This window comes from Chiloscyllium punctatum, chromosome 37, assembly GCF_047496795.1.
Source record: "Chiloscyllium punctatum isolate Juve2018m chromosome 37, sChiPun1.3, whole genome shotgun sequence".
In the NCBI taxonomy this organism is placed as follows: Eukaryota; Metazoa; Chordata; class Chondrichthyes; order Orectolobiformes; family Hemiscylliidae; genus Chiloscyllium; species Chiloscyllium punctatum.
Genome location: NC_092775.1, coordinates 60,335,766 through 60,342,062, shown reverse-complemented (window position 1 = coordinate 60,342,062; position 6,297 = coordinate 60,335,766). Strand labels below are relative to the sequence as shown.

Sequence of the window (6,297 nt, the reverse complement as noted above, 5' to 3'; positions counted from 1 at the left end):
TGTCTCCTGGGTAGGCAGTGCTTCATTTTAAAATTCACTCCCTTGTTTTCAATTCCCTCTACATCCTTGCACTCACCCCCCATCATCATCTCTGAACTCTTCCCCTACCTAATATCTCCTCCAGCCTGATAACCCTCTGTGCTATGTCAACACTTTCATAATGCTGACCATGTGGGCATCTTTGATATTCTACCATTGTTGACGGTGTCTTTAATTACCTTGACCACAAAGTCTAAAACCCCTTCTTTCACCCTCCCCTCTTTAACCCGTTTTCCACCTTTCAGGGTCTCAGGGAAACCCAGTTCTGTCACCCAAGATTTGGTATCTAACCAATGTCTCCTTATGTGGTTTGGTGTCTTTATTTTCTAACACTGCTCTGAAGCATCTTATGTTAAAAGCACTGAACAAATATAACTGATTAGATTATATTACAGTGTGGAAACAGGCCCTTCAGCCCAACAAGTCCACACCAACCCGCCACCCACCCATTTCCCTCTTACCTAACACTACGGGCAATTTAGCATGGCCAATTCACCTGACCTGCACATCTTTGGACTGTGGGAGGAAACCGGAGCACACCCACACAAACACAGGGAGAACATGCAAACTCCACACAGTCAGTCACCTGAGATGGGAATTGAACCCAGGTCTCCAGCGCTGTGAGGCAGCAGTGCTTGCCACCGTGCCACCCACAACTGCTTGCAGAGAACAGGGCAGGACTTATACAGTTAATGATAGGGTACTTGGGAGTATTGCTGAACAAAGAGACCTTGGGGTGCAGGTTCATAATTCTTTGAAGGTGGAGTCACAGGATAGTGAAGAAAGCATTTGACACTAAATAAAAACTGAAAGCACGGCAGTTGCTGTAAATCAGGAACAAAAACAGAAGTTGTTGGAAAAGCTCAGCAGGTCTAGCAGCATCTGTGAAGAGAAATCAGAGTGAATGATTCGGATTCGGTGGCCCTTTCTCAGACGTGTTTGATACACTTCCCTTCATTGGTCATGGCATTGAGTACAGAAGTTGAAAGCTCATGTTGCGACCTTGCAGGACATTGGTTAGGTCATGTTTGGAATATTGTGTTTATTTCTGATATCCCTGCTATCAGAAGGATGTTGTGAAACTTGAAACGGTTCAGAAAAGGTTTACAAGGATGTTGCTGGGGTTAGAGGATTTGAGCTATAGGGGGAGGCTGAATAGGCTAGGGCTGTTTTCCCTGGAGCTTCGGAGGCTGAGGGGTGACCTTATTGAGATTTGGAAAATCTTGAGGGGCATAGATAGGTTGAATAGCCAATGTCTTCTTCCCAGGGTAGGGGAGTCCAAAACTAAAGCTCATAGGTTTAAGTTGAGAGGGGAAAGATATAAAAGGGACCTAAGGGACAATGTTTTCACGTGGAGGATGGTGCGTGTATGGAATGAGCTGCCAGAGGAAGGTGGAGGTTGGTACAATTACAACAATTAACAGGCATCTGGATGGGTATATGAATAAGAAAAGTTTAGAGCGATATGGGCCAAATGCTGGCAAATTGGACTAGGATAGTCTAGGCTATCTGGTTAGCATGGACGAGTTGGACTGAAGTGTCTGTTTCTGTGCTGTACATCTCTATGGTTTAAGTAGGGTCAGAGAGTCCAAAGAAGCAGAGAAAAAAAAGTAGAGAAAGATGGGAGCAAAGAAGCAATCAGATAGAAAATAGAGTTAGTTACAGAAAGAAACCCCAAAGAGTGAGGAGTCACAAATAGAAAGAAAAACGAGTCACAAAGTTATTAATCTGTAGCAAGCACTCTGATAGATGGGGACAGAGAAACAGGGGTGACTTAATAAAGAGTTTCTACTTAAAGGAACTGACATTATGTGAACAAAGGAAATTCTGAATGTCACCATTCTACATAATTTATTTAGTGTTAGTTTAAATTGCTGCAGCAAGAGCCAATATTGCATGTGTAACTATAATAATTTTGTGGATTTTATAGGCTACGGGGGATGAGTGTATCGCGTTTCACCCACAGATTTACGAATTGAAAAGCAAAGAATTACATCCATCTCAGCCTTATATTCAGTGTGAATTATGGACATTTTAACAGTTCTATGCCGAAAAAGTGCTCTATTCTTCTTTACAAACTGCTTCAGTACGTATGGACCGTAATGCACTGTTGGATTTGCATAATTATAAGCTATAAAATAGCAATATACTACATTATAGCATTAAATAGATCTGAACTGTTGCCACCAATTTGCAATTATGCACCAGTTTTCAAAAATCAAAAGGTCACAAAGAATTTCAAAGAGGGAGTGGAGTATCCCAAGCAAGGTATTCGACAAACATTGGCTGTGGCTACCAAAGTGATAGCCAGAAACATCAACTGAAGAAGGGTATTGAGGATCAGAAGGCAGGCAGTGTGACAAAGAAGTTTAGAAGGATTCCTGATTGAGACATCAACCCAGACATTCCGATGGCTGGATAGTCAATGGAGCCACCCTGACTGAAGCCCGTAGAATCCCAGGTGGAGCAGGCTCTGCGGGGAATGGCCGAGAAAATTGAGAATTCTGATGGGAAATACCTCCCTGACTGGAGCCCTCCTGACAAAAACCCGTAGTCACAGAGAATTCACAGGGTTACCTTTCTGTTCATCGTAACCCAGGAGAGGTTCCGCCATCCTGTGGGCACCATGACTAGACGTGAGTCACTTGAGAAAACATGGCGGAATCGGGATCATAAGATTCTCAAATTTGTGACAAAAAGCCTGAGTATACAAACCACTGTGAACAGTGAGTTAAGGATCTTGCTAATGAGCAGCAAGATCCTAATTGCATCCATCAGAACTTAATTTCACCTCATTTAAATGTAGTATTGCTACATTCTCCCACTCACAGGGAAAAATTAGATATCAGTAATTGCAGATTTGTACGTCTGAGCAGTTACCTACCTTCTGGCTCCAGTGTGACACTTGGCCAGCAGTTTCCAAAATCTCAGGGGATATTCAATGGCCAGCAGCTGCCTGCAACCCCAGCTGGATCAGTCACCCACCAGCCTCTTCATATCCTCATGGCATGTCTCTGACTGCAGTTCTCCATTCCAGCACCACACTTTGCCCAGATAGCTCAGTCAGTAGAGTAGCAGACTTTTAATCTGAGGGTCCAGGGTTCATGTCCCTGTTTGGACGCTGCTGAATTTACTGCTACTGAAGGGCTGTGGGGGCTAAGTCATTGAGTGTATTTGAGACTGAGAGAGGTAGGATCTTGATTTTACAGGAGGTCAAGAGTTGTGGAGAGAAGGGAGAAGAAGGGGGATGAGAAACCTATCAGCCATGATTGAATGGTGGAGCAGACTTTATGTGGTGAACTGGCTTAATTTCTGCTCCTATGTCTTATGGTCAAACACACTGACACCTCTTATGACAATGCTGCTTCCAGGACACTGTACACACAGGGACAAATACCCATCTCTGGATTGGAGTAGGGAGCCTCTCAGAGCTGCACCCTTACTCTCTTAGGGCTCACTCAGCATCTGTATGAATGCTCTCAGTATTTCTGCCATGCTTTACCATTTCACACTTTGCCACATCATTCACAAAGTCAAGGTTTGCGTTGTCTTCCCACTTAACACAGCCACGAAGCCAACTGTTCGCAATTCGCAGCCACTGTTAGCTGTGATCAGTCTAGGGATTGGACAATGGGACAGTGGTAATGTCACTGGCCTGGTAATCCATAACCTCAGGCCGATGTTCTCTTATTCAAGACTGAGATGGATTTTTAGTCAGTAAGGAAATCAAGGCCTGGGGGAGAAGGGGCCACCAAACAGTCTGCACGTGAAGATGTTGCAGCAGCAAGTCGCCTCTGGAGCCAGAGGAGCTCTAGGAACTGTGTGTGTAGAGGACAGAATTGAAAAGGATTCTGCAGAGGGATGCAAGGATGAGGGACTGGTATAGGAGGGGAGTGCAGGGGGCCAGCAGGGACAAGGAGATCACTGCCAACCCCTCCCCACCCCTTCATCCCTCATTCTCTTTCCCTGTCCTCCCTCACTCCTATTCCCCTCTTCCCTGCCCTTCTCCCCACATTCTCTCATTCCCCCTTGCCATCTGCACCCCCCCCACACACACACACACACAGCTGCATCAAGCTTAAAGCCACTGTGAACTTAAACAGTGCATTGTACGCATGTATGTGATGACAACAGACCTAGCCCAGCACCCAATGCCCATCTCTACTTGCTGTTGAGAAGGTAGGGATGAGCAGTAACAGTGAAGGAACTGCAGTATAGTTCCATGTCAGAGCGGAATTTAGCATGGAGAGTGATATCAGACCATAGTAATCAATCACCAGAGGCTCTGTACTTGTTGTACAATTGTTTCATTCAAGTGAGCCAGTTAGAGAATCACTCCAGTTAAAAAGGAGTTCAGATCTACAGCATACAGACGAATAGGTATCTTTACACAGGAATCATCTCATTATCCAGGTTTCAGTCATGTTTCAGACACACAATTGAAACAGACGTGTCCACTCTGGGTCGTTAGTAACTGTCTCCTTCCTGCTCTTGTGGCACAGTCGTAGTGTGAAGTGGACAAAGAAACCCAGTTTCAAGTCCCATCTGTTCCTGAGATATGCATTAACATCTCTCAACAGGTCGATTAGAAAATAGTTTAAATTTAAAAAAAAGATTCCTTCCCTAGTTTGGGGAGCAATTAATCCGATCTTCAATGTTGTTGTCTCCTTTGGCTCTCAACATCTGTTCCTCCCTGTCTCTACCCTTGCTCCAAGATTGCCTTCAAACATGTTTATTAACAGTACCTTCTACTTGTGCTAACACTGGTCTCTAGGATGCATAAGTTCATTCAATGCAATGTTCAGTTATTGAAAGTTGCTTGCCTCCTATCGAAGAATCCATTTAACACTTGCAGTGCAGAATTTAACTTTGTTCCAACTGAGAGGGATTTGCTTGTGATGGTGTTCCCATGCAGTAGCTGCCATTGTCCTTCCACAGGATGATAGTTGCAATTTTATAAAGCATTATTAAAGTAGTTTTGATAAGTTACTGCAATGTTTCTTGTGGATGGTACACGCTGCACACAGATCCTAGATGGTGTCAACCTTCTTGGCTGTTTGGGAGCTGCACTCATCCGGGCAAGTAGAGAGTATTGTTAGAAATTGAGGTGCCTTTAAACCTGTTCTTTTTTTCTAGCATTTCCTGTGTAGTGTGAGGCTCATGTAATGGCTGCTACAGCAGTTACTTCCCATCTCCAAATACAGGTAGACAACCCTTTATCCGAAATCCCAAAATCCAAAAAGCTCCAAAGTCCGAAGGTTTTTTTGTGACGTTTTCTTTCTCATTAACAAGGTTGTTTGACGTGCAAACAGTTAACCCAAGTCGACACCCACTCGCTGTGCGTCACTCTGATGTGATGTGGGGTGGGGGTGGGGTGGTCCAGCACTGGCAGGCCTCAATTCTGTCTCGAGGCCTGTTTGTTCTGAGTCTGCTTCTCTGGTAAGATTTTTTAAAATATCACCATCAAACTGTCACTTATTCTGAAATTCGAAAAATTCTGAATTCCATAAAAACCAGCTGGTCCCGAGCAATTCGGATAAAGGATTGTGCACCTGTATAAACGTTTTCTGAAACTGAGACTAAAATATAATGGTCAGGGACATTGATGAAGTCCTGAAGAAGGGTTACACCTGAAACATTGATTTCTCCACCTCCTGTTGCTGCCTGGTTTGCTGTGTTCTTCCAGCCTCCTGCCTCTCTACCTTGGAATCCAGCACCTGCAGTTATTTTTTGTCTCTAACCAGGACTTTGATGTCTGGATAACACAAAAAGATTAGAAAATACAGTTTGTTCTTAGGAAACATGAAACTGAGCTTATCATAGGGGTGGACAAAGAGGAGTGCTGGGGGTTTGGGGGTGGGGGCAAGTTATTCTGACATTGTGAACATTTGCCCTATACTCATTGGTTAAAATAATTCAAACTAGAGATTGACATAGTGTGGTCCCAAAAATAGGACATATCAACAAATGGTCAGAGGCCATTCCTTATAGGGGACAGACCACATCAGGCAGACGCCATCTTCAACTGTCAGATGGACCAGAAGAATTCTCTCACACTTCAGCTGGAGAGCACAACGGAGATCAACACACTCCATGCCAACTGCCTATTGGTCCTCAGGTATCAGTGAACCATTTCGCAAGTGTCGAGGGCTGTGTAGCTTTTTGGCTAATCAACTAATGCATCAAAGCAAACCTTCAATCAAAAAAACATCAAGTTTAAGAAAGTATCTGAAAATTCCTTCTGTAAGGTCAACTGAT

General features: G+C 44.1%; 1 non-coding gene across 1 annotated transcript; it reads left to right on the top strand.

The window, feature by feature from the left end:
* Positions 1 to 3,087: 3,087 nt before the first annotated feature.
* trnak-uuu (transfer RNA lysine (anticodon UUU)) lies at positions 3,088 to 3,160 on the top strand. Its single transcript has one exon. It is a non-coding gene; the product is annotated as a tRNA-Lys (tRNA).
* The last annotated feature ends 3,137 nt before the right edge of the window (positions 3,161 to 6,297 follow it).